Source organism: Chenopodium album, chromosome 2 (assembly GCF_948465745.1).
Source record: "Chenopodium album chromosome 2, dcCheAlbu1.1, whole genome shotgun sequence".
In the NCBI taxonomy this organism is placed as follows: Eukaryota; Viridiplantae; Streptophyta; class Magnoliopsida; order Caryophyllales; family Amaranthaceae; genus Chenopodium; species Chenopodium album.
Genome location: NC_137835.1, coordinates 39,478,749 through 39,489,889, shown reverse-complemented (window position 1 = coordinate 39,489,889; position 11,141 = coordinate 39,478,749).

Genomic DNA, 11,141 nt, shown 5'->3' with positions numbered 1-11,141 from the left:
AGTAGGCATCCATGAAACTCATCAAGGCATGCCCGGCTATCGAATCGACCAGACTGTCAATCTTAGGAAGCGGATAATTGTCCTTGGGACATGCCTTGTTGAGGTCTGTGTAATCAACACACATACGCCAGGTACCATTCGGCTTCTTTACAAGCACAACATTCGCCATCCAGTCGGGGAAATTACATGGCCGAATGAACCCAACGTCAAACAGGTTTTTAACTTTGGCAGCTGCCGCCTGACTTCTTTCCTCACTGTGATTTCTTTTCTTTTGCCGGATGAGCTTCTTTTTAGGATCCACGACTAGTTTGTGGACAGCAAGATCCGGGCTGATGTCTGGCATCTCTTCCACTTCAAAGGCAAAGATGTCTTTGAATTCCTTCAGCAGGAGGTGCAGATCTGCACCCAATTTAGTGTGAGCAGCCGTCCTAACCTTAACCGTACGCTCTAGACAGCTGTCATCCAGAGGTATATCAATATGGTCTCCAGCCGGTTGGGGACGGAGCTCTGTTGACCGCTCCCCGATCAGTGATTGCTATTTCTTCTCTTTTTTCACCTTCACTAGCAGAGGTGCCTTTCTTTTCTTTCCAGCTTCTGGTGGGGTTGGGTCTGGGTCGGCATCCTTGACATTGTCAAGGTATGTTGGTTCCTGGCCGTCTAGGGCCACAGTATCTTTGACGGCTGAGAGATGGCACTCCCGGGCCGTCTTCTGATCCCCATTCAAGGAACCAATAGAGTCGTCATCCCTCTCATACTTGATGAGCATGAGGGAAGGGATGATTACAACCTTGGCTTCGTTGAGGGTTGGCCGGCCCAGAATAATGTTGTAGGCAGTCAGCTCCTCAACGACCAAAAACTTGACGACCAGGTGTCGCCTTTTTCCTTTCTCACCCAGCCGGATTGGTACATCAACCCTTCCGACTGGGTAAACTATTCCACCCCCAAAACCAACCAAGGGGTGGGTAACCGGATGCATTCTACTGACATTGTATTTCAGCTTTTGCAGGCACCGGAGGCTGATGATGTCTTATGAGCTGCCGGTGTCCATAAGGATCCGTTCAACCAGCTGGTTGGCAACCTTACATTCAATGACAACCGGGTCGTCATGCGGACGGCGGACGCTGCCCCTGTCCTTCTCAGTGATCAGGACGTCTGGGAAAGAGGAGCTAGCAGACGCCTGCTCATCCTCATCTTTGTCCATCTTTCGAAGATGGCTCTTGGTGCCCCAAATGGTAGGGCCACCGCATGAGAACCCGCCTGCTATTGTGTAGACTGGCTCCTTGTCAGTGTCCGAACTACTAGCAGGCTGGGGTGTCTTAGACGACTGCCCCCGATTCTTCTTATTAGTCCCTTTGGACTTAGAAATGTAGGAATTTAACATCCCCTTGTCAGCCAGACGGTCCAACGCCCGTTGAAGGCTGAAGCAGTCGTTGGTGTCATGGCCAACTTCCTCATGGTATTGGCAGAATTTGTTTTTGTTCCTTGATTGATTGGAACTTTTCATTGGATTCGGCTTCTCTAGGGACAGCCGGTCCTTAATTTCCATGAGGATGGAGTTGTAGTCCTTATTAAACTCGTACTTGGGAACGTACGGTTTAAATTCTTTTTTCTTCTTCTGAGACGGCTGGTCAGAATCACTAACCGTTTAGAATTCTTTTCTTTTCTTGCTCTCTTCTTTCTTCTTGGCCGGCTGAGCAGGCCGACTGTCTTTCTGTTTGTCAGACTTCTTGGAGTCCAACTGATTACCAGGCGAGCAGAGGTCGATTGCTTGAATATAGCTTTCCGCCTCCCTCAGGGCCGCCTGTAAAGTGAAAGCCCCTTTTCTAACTAGGTCGAACTTAAAAGTCGACCCGTCTCTCAGACCCTTGAAAAAGTCTATAAAAGCTACATCATCAGAAAGTCGTTGGATCTGAATTCTAATCAGATTGAACCGCCTGACATAGGAGCGCAGCCCTTCTCTCTCCCCCTGCTTAACGGTGCTCAAGTCAAGACTTGTTTTCTTAGCAGGGATGTTCATTGAGAAGTTGGAAGCAAACAGGAAGGAAAGCTTCCTGAAACTATCGATGGACCCGGCAGGCAGGTTGCCAAACCATTGCTGGCAATGCCCTTCAACGTAGTCGGGAAGCATCGACACCAAGTGGCATCATCCAACCCTTGTAAGTACATGAGGTTGGTGTATGCCAAGAGGTGATCTTCTGGGTTGGTGGTACCGTCATAGGTACCTACCAACATATTTTTAACCTTGGCTGGCTATGCCGCCTCGGTTATCTCTTGGGTGAACGCAGAAGGTTGTTCACCCATGCGGAGCAGACGAAGCTGCCAGTCTAGTGGCTGGACATTGTTATATGCCGCCTGACCTCCGAAGAAGGTCGGCTGCATGAAGTAAGGTGGATACTCACCGTAGACCTGAGAAGGTACATACGGTGCAGTCCCAATCATCTGAGGCCCAGAATGGACGGTATTACTGCCTGTCTGGCTCTCATGCAAGGAAAGTGCATTCCCTGCAGAAGTGTTGTTGAAGCTGTCTTGAAAATTCGACGTAGAAGCCGACTCAGACAACTGTTGATTCCTCTTGCAGGTGATCTCCCGGGCATAAAGAGTTGATTTTTTTCTTCCCACCGGCTGTTGAGTCCAGCGAGGATTGTTGGTATTCCTCTTAGGCAAAAGAATTTTGGACCAATCAATAGTCCCGGCTGCCTTCTCCTTTGGAAGAGGAGTTGGTTGCCGATCTCTGACTGACTTCCCCTTTTCCAGAGGAGTCTTCGTTGCAGACTGACCCCTACTTGGGCCAGCCCGGCTCTTAATGATCAGATCTTTGATTTCACCCTTGAAACTTGTCATGAACCTCATGAGTTCGTCTCGGTTGACAGGAGCTGATCCAGCTGCCCTATGGGTTTCCCCTTCCGGCTGCCCAGGAGGTCGATTTGTACCCGCCTGGGTGGCACCCCGCTTCAGAGTATCTCTGGGCCGGATGCGCTTGGTTATTAGAGAGCCATCATCTGCTGTATAGGCTTCAACCTGAGGATCTTCATCCTCATGGTCTGTGAAAAGTTCCGGGTCATCGCCCAGATGCTTATAGGGTGGTACAGACTCTTGAACCATCTTCGAGGTACTCTCCCCACAGACAGCGCCAAATGTTTTGGGTGTTTTTGTCCCTCGGGAGAGTTACGTCACAAAGATTGGTCCGACTGAGCTGTACCTGCAAAACAACGGAGACTCCGGGTGGTTGGAGCTCCGCCTCCGAAGATCAAGTTAGTGACTTGAAAGGGAATAAAGAGTACGGAAATTTAGGTGGGGATCTGCTTGGATTCCAAGCTCAGGTGTTTCTCTGATGAGAGAGAATGTAGGTGTAATAAATGATTGAATGTGTCCCCAAAGTGGGGAAATATCTCCCTATTTATACGGTCATTGGAGAATGTGCCCCTATCTAGGTCACTTGACCGAGATTTTAGTGGGCTGCGCCGTTTTACGGCGCTTCTTGGGATTTGGGCCCTTGAAGGCCGCCATTTCAGAGACTTATCCAAGGGGGCCATGTGTCAAGGGGATATTAAGCCACGTGGGCCATCCTGAACTCGACACGTGGCCTTCTCTCATTGGTGCACTTGTCTAGGGTATTTTTACCCTGAACACCATTGTTCAGGTTTGAATCAGCCAAAAAACGCGGTTTTTGAAAAGCTCGCTGATAAGACACGTCAGCGCCACGTGGCACCACGCGTTTTGCGTGGGCGCTCGGTTTCTATTACAGGCGATTGGCGCCGGTCGACAGAACCGTCGTTTGGCGCTAAAGAGCGCTGACTCCAAATCCTTTCCGGATTAAAATTGGGTCGATGTTGTGTATAAATAGCCCCCTAGTCTGCCGATTTTCTTCATAGTTTCAGCAGATTAAACATAGTCTTAGATTTTGAAAAAATAATCATGTCTTTAATTACTAAGAGTTTTACCAACTTCACTCATGAATGGTGTCGGTCTTCAACTGCCAAAGAGAGAAAAGAATTAGACTTTTTCATATGGGGGGTATCTATGGTGTTAAGGGGGTAGATCTTGATATAGACTTCATTCATACCGCCTTAGAATATTAGGATACAGATACTCATTGTTTTAGACTAGAGTGTGATGAAATTAGCCCTTTACCGGAAGAATTCGGTGCTATCTTAGGCTTCCATGCATTAGATCTTGCAGTAATTCCTAGAATAAATGAATATTATTATAAATATTTTGAGCACTTCTTTAATTTAAGAGACAAAGATCTAACCAATATTGTAGATGGTAGCATAGTTAATTTGAAAGAATTTGCACGCCATTACTTTGATAGACCTCATTCTGAATCTTTTCATGTTTATAGAAGAAGGGCTTTTCTATTTTGCATGCTTAACCAATATCTTCTCATTTGTGGTAGAACTAATGAGGGCCAAGCAATCATATCAACTGTTTTGGAGCAAATTGAATCTGGGAGAAATCCAATGCCATTAATCGTTGTCTGAGTCGGCTTCAACGTCGAACTTTCCAAACAGCTTCAACAACATTTCTGCAGGGAGTGCACCCTCCTTGCATGAGAGTCAGACAGGCGGTAATACCGTCCATTCTAGTCCTCATATGATTGGAGCTGTCCCGTATGTGCATACTCAGGCTTACGGGCAGTATCCTCCTCACTTCATGCAGCCGGCCTTCTTTGGGGGGTCAGGCGGCATATCCCAATGTCCAACCATTGGACTGGCAGCTTCGTCTGCTGCGCCGGGGTGAACAACCTTCTGCGTTCACTCGGGAGATAACCGAGGCGGCACAGCCGGCCAAGGTTAAGAATGTGTTGGTTGGTACTTATGATGGCACCACCAATCCGGAAGACCACCTCATGGCTTACACCAACCTCATGTATCTGCAGGGGTTGGATGATGCCACTTGGTGTCGATGCTTCCCGGCTACATTGAAGGGCATTGCCCAACAATGGTTTGGCAACTTGCCAGCCGGGTCCATAGACAGCTTCAGGAAGCTTGCCTTCCTGTTTGCTTCCAACTTCTCAATGAACATCCCTGCTAAGAAAACAAGTCTTGATTTGAGCACTGTTAAGCAGGGAGAGAGAGAAGGGCTGCGCTCATATGTCAGGCGGTTCAATCTGATAAGAATTCAGATTCAGGGACTGTCTGACGAGGTAGCTTTTACAGACTTTTTCAAGGGTCTGAGAGACGGGTCGACTTTTAAGTTCGACCTCGTCAGAAAAGGGGCTTTCACTTTACAGGCGGCCCTGAGGGAGGCGGAAAGCTACATTCAGGCTATCGACCTCTGCTCGCCGGGTAGCCAGTCGGACTCTAAGAAGTCCGACAAACAGAAAGTCAGCCGGTCAGCTCAGCCGGCCAAAAACAAAGAAGAGAGCAAGAAAAGAAAAGAAGTCTGGGCGGTTACTGACTCTAATCAGCCGTCCCAGAAGAAGAAAGAGTTTAAACCGTACGTTCCCAAGTACGAGTTTAACAAAGATTGCAACTCCATCCTCATGGAGGTAAAGGACCGGCTGTCCATTGAGAAGCCGAATCCTATGAAGAGTTCTGTCCAGTCACGGAACAAAAATAAATTTTGTCAGTTCCATGAGGAAGTTGGCCATGACACCAACGACTGCTTTAGTCTTCAGCGGGTGTTGGACCGTCTGGCTGACAAAGGGCTGCTAAAGTCCTACATTTCTAAGTCCCCAGCCGGGGCAAAGAAGAAAAATAAGGGTCAGTCCTCCAAGACTACCCCCCAGCCTGCTAGTAGTTCGGATACCGACAAGGAGCCGGTCTACACCATAGCAGGCGGGTTCTCTTGTGGTGGCCCTACCATCCGGGGTACCAAGAGCCATCTTCTAAAGATGGACAAAGATGATGATGAGCAGGCGGAAGCCGGCTCCTCCTTCCCAGACGTGTTGATCATTGAGAAGGATAGGGGCAGCGTCCGCCGCCCGCATGATGACCCGGTGGTCATTGAATGTAAGGTTGCTAATCAGTTGGTTGGACGGATCCTTATAGACACCGGAAGCTCATCAGATATCATAAGCCTTCGGTGCCTGCAAAAGCTGAAATACAACGTCGGCAGCAGGCATCCGGTCACCCATCCCTTGGTTGGTTTTGGGGGTGGGATGGTCTACCCAGCCGGGAGAATTGACTTACCCATCCGGCTGGGAAAGGCCAGGGACGACATATTGTCGTCAGATTCTTGGTCGTTGAGGAGCTGACCGCCTATAACATCATCCTTGGCAGGCCAACCCTAAATGTAGCCAAGGCAGTAATCAGCCCGTCCCTCATGCTCATCAAGTATGAGAGGGATGACGGCTTTGTTGGTTCCTTGAATGGGGATCAGAAGACGGCCCGAGAGTGTTATCTCTCAGCCGTCCGAGATACTGTGACCCCAGGCGGACAGGAACCAATAGACCTTGACAACGTCAAGGATGCCGACCCAGCTCCTGCCCCGTCAGCAGCCGGAAAGAAAAGAAAGGCTCCTCTGCTGGTGGAGGTGAAGAAAGAGAAAAAATAGCAATCACTGACCGGCGAACGGTCAGATGAGCTCCGTCCCCAACCGGCTGGCGAAAGCATTGATCTCGTTCTGGACGACAGCCGTCCAGAACGTACTGTTAAGGTTGGGACGGTAGCTCATGCTACCTTGGGTGCAAGCTTGCACCTTCTGCTGAAGGAATTCAAAGACATTTTTGCCTTTGAAATGGAGGAGATGCCAGGCGTCAGCCCGGATCTTACTGTCCACAAACTCGCCGTGGACCCCAAAAGGAAGCCCATCCGGCAAAAGAAAAGAAATCACAGCGAGGAAAGAAGTCAGGCGGCAGCTGCCGAAGTCAAAAAGCTGTTAGACGCCAGGTTCATCCGGCCCTGTAATTTTCCCGACTAGGTGGCCAATGTGGTCCTTGTTAAGAAACCGAATGGGACCTGGCGCATGTGTGTTGATTACACAGACCTCAACAAGGCGTGTCCAAAGGACAGATACCTGCTTCCAAAGATCGACAGTTTGGTCGACTCTACAGCCGGTCACGCCTTGATGAGTTTTATGGATGCCTACTCCGGCTTCCATCAGATACCCCTGTGGAAGAAAGATCAAGAGAAGACGGCCTTCGTCACTGATCATGGGCTATTCTGTTATACTGTGATGCCGTTTGGCCTGGAAAATGTGCCTGCCACTTTCCAACGGATGATTAATACGGTCTTCATTAATCAGATTGGGAGGAATGTGGAAGCGTACATTGATGACATGATAGTCAAATCCAAACAACAGACGGATCACCTTGCTGATCTCCGAGAAACATTCACCACCCTCAGGCGGCATAAGGTTATGTTAAATCCTAAGAAATGCGTCTTTGGTGTTGAGTCTGGGAAGTTTCTCGGATTCCTGATTGATCAAAGGGGGATAGAGGCTAACCTTGAAAAGATACAGGCGGTGATAGACATGAAGTCACCCCGTTCTGTCAAGGAAGTCCAGAGACTCACCGGTTGTCTGGCCGCCTTGGGGAGGTTCCTCAGCCGGTCAGGCGACAAATGCCTTTACTTCTTCCAAGCAATCAGGAAGAAGACCATATTTGAATGGGGGGATGATGCTGAGGCGGCGTTCCAGAGGTTGAAAGAGCATTTGCACTCTCTGCCTAGGTTGGTCAGTCCTTTGCCTAGGGAGACGTTGTACATGTACTTAGCCGTCTCAGACCATTCCCTCAGTGTCGTTCTCCTTACTGAGTGAGACGGCGTGCAGCTCCCGGTTTACTTCATTAGCCATGTTTATAAAAATGCTGAACTCCGGTACCCCATGGTTGAAAAATTTAGCCTTGCTTTGTATATGGCATTTAAAAAATTGAAGCCTTACTTTTTGGCACATCCGGTGGTGATCTACACGGACCAGCCACTCAAGCGGCCAATGTCTACCTTGGACTCATCCGGGAGAATGTTGAAATGGGCTATTGAAATGCAAAGTCTTGAAATCACTTATGAACCAAGAAAGGCTGTGAAAGGTCAGGCGTTTGCCGACTTCATTGTAGAAATGACTCGTCCGGTGGCTCCGGATAACCTTGATCAGGTTTAGAAAGTGTATGTAGATGGGAGCTTTACAAAGTCCGGCTGTGGTGCAGGCGTAATTTATGAGTCTCCTGAAGGAGACAGATTTGAATATGCACTACGCTTCAAGTTTCAGGCCTCTAACAATGAGGCGGAGTATGAAGCCCTGCTAGCCGGCATGCGCATGTGTAAGGCGGCAGGGGCCATGAAAATTGACGCCTACTCTGATTCTCAATTGGTTGTTAGCCAGTACGAGGGAAGTTATGAGGCTACCCATCCGGCTATGATTAAATTTTTTCAGGCAGTCAAAGAAGAGACCAAGGCACTTGAGGAATTCCGGCTGAATCAAGTGCCTAGGTCGGAAAACAACCAGGCGGATGCATTGTCAAAACTGGCATCTTCCGCCTGCCATGATACGACTCGGTCAGTATTCTGGGAAGTTCTTGAAAAGAGAAGCATCTATGAGGATCCCGTTGGAATTCTGGACCGAAGCTCTACCTGGATGGATGGCATCCGGGCCTATCTCTCAGACGGCACACTTCCTGATTCGCCACAGGAAGCAGTCGTCCTGAAAAAGCAAGCTGCAAGATTCGAGATGAAAAATGGAGAACTCTTCAAGGCGGGGTTTCTGAAGCCTTTGTTGAAGTGTGTCACCCCAGAAAAGGGGAAAGAAGTTCTCGAAGACTTGCACTCGGGATTCTGCGCCTCTCACATAGGCGGCAGGTCCCTAGCCGTCAGAGCCAGACGACATTACTTTTGGACCACTCTTGAGGCAGACGCCAAGAAATTGGTGAAAAAATGTGACAAGTGCCAAAAGTTTGGAAAACTTATTCATCGTCCGGCTACTGATCTGACGGCTATCCACAGCCCAATCCCGTTTGCAAAGTGGGGCATGGACATTCTAGGTCCTTACACGCCTGCTCCAGGCGGAAAGCGCTATATTTTAGTGGCTGTGGATTATGTCTTCTTCTTATGGGAATTGGACTAGCTTTTTATCATCAATCATTTTCTGAATTAAATCTTTAAATTTAAAATAGTTTTCAATAGTGTGTCCCCCTGATTGATGGTATTGACAGTAGAATCTATATGTCCTCTTTAGCGATTCAAATGGTCTTGGTTCGAGAGGTTTGACCTTACAATTCTCGGAGAGCATTTTGAACATTTTAGCATATGAAGTCCCAATTGGAGTATAGAGTTTATTACTCTTCTTGGGTCCATCAGTTACTTGTATAGAGAAGGGTTTCTTCTTCATGGGTGGAACCTTATCACACTTTTTCTGAAGCTTCTCTACTTGTTTCTTTGCGAATTCGAGAGCCTCACGTAGCAAATCTGTTCCCTCCCACATGGACCATATAAGCATTCTTACGTCTTCCTTGCTTGCTGGTTTAGGGAAGTCATCCATGGCATCGAAAAAGATCTCCTCCTCTTCTTCGATAGCATGAATTTCTTTAATAGGTATGATAAAAGAAGAGGGATCAACCTCGTTTTCCTCATCAGAGATGGCCAAGGATTAAGCGAGAGGTGCATTGTCAATGCTTGGCTTCTTACTGGCAGGAGGCAATGGTAGTTTATTATTATCAATTAAATCTTGGATAGCTTCCTTAAGCTTCCAACAATTTTCAGTAAGATGGCCCCCTACCTTGGTGATATTTGCAATGTTCATTGGGGTTCCAATTAGCTGTCCTCTTCTCAACTGGTGGGTCCCCAAATGTTCTAATAGGAGTTATAAGACCTTTTGCATTTATTCGGTCAAATGCGGTGTCATAACTCATACCTATAGGAGTAAAGTTCCTCATAAATGGTTTCTTTTGTCCTTGGTTGTTCATAGCAAGGACTTCGCTCAAATTGAAAGTGCTAACATTGTTTGAGTGGGTGGTTTTGGAAGAAGAAGGATTGTCATTCTTCTTGCCTTTCCAGCCACTGTTGGAGTTACTGTTAGCAGCTTCTAACTTAGCTAGGTCGTCTTCAATATTAATTCCAATGTCATAGACGGCCTTGAAGGTATGGAGATTATTTTTGTATTTGAGATGCTTGGAGTACTTCTCTTGAAGGTTCTTGATGAACAACCTCACAGATTCTTTTTCGCTTGGTACTTCAATCATCATAGCAGAAGTTTCTCTGCATTTGTTGAAGAAAGAAGTGAAACCTTCATTCTCTTTCTGCTTGAGTATTTCAAGTTCCCTATAATCAGTTTCAACTTGAATGTTGCACTTGTACCTATCAATGAAAGCATTCACTATTGACTCTCAAGTAGAGGTTCTCTCTTTGTCAAGGGAGAAGAACCATTGTTGGCAAACGGTTTCAAGAGATAGAGAAAATATAGAAGGAAACACTTTCTTATTAATACCCTTAATACTCATTATTGTTTCAAAAGCTCTTAGATGAAAGTAAGGGTTGTCAGTTGCTTTGAATTTCAGGATGTCATTGGCATTGAACTTCTGCGGAATAAGCTCCTTGTCCACCGAGACCCCTTGTAAACTAATGCCTTGAAACTTGTAGTCACTAGACAACTTACTCAAGCTTTCTTGCATGAGGTCCATCTGTTGTTGCTTCACAAGGTCATCGATTTTGAGGGTTAAAACCTTCAACGCCTCAGTCACAGTAATCAATTGGTTCTTGAGTTCATTAACTTCCTCTTGAGTTTCCATTATCTTCTTAGCTTTCCTTTTTCGAGCGATTGGTTTGTCGAAAAGTTGAACTTGAATGAAAAGGTTGTCTTTGATAAAACGCCCTTCCTTTCTTGACCACGCGCTGTAAATTAAACCATTTTTGTTTTAATGACTTGACTTAAATTGAATTTGACTTTACGGGTTTATAAAAAAAAAAAAAAAAAAAAAAAGCAAAAATAGGGTGTATATTTTTGGGAATCAAGTATAGGTTCAAACAAGTTGTTTTAATTGGAGGATTAATATCCGACTTACACCCCTAATTAAATGACGGAAAACACGCGCACTAGTAGAAAAAATGCTATTTGTAACGCCTTATTAGCAACTGGCGTATGTTATGCTAGTTACGAAAGCATCAAAAGTAACCGACTAAGATAATGCTAGTTACAAATTTCATGACATTAGTAACCGGCGTAGTAAATGTCAGTTACTAATATGTGATTTATCATTGTATGATGTTTTA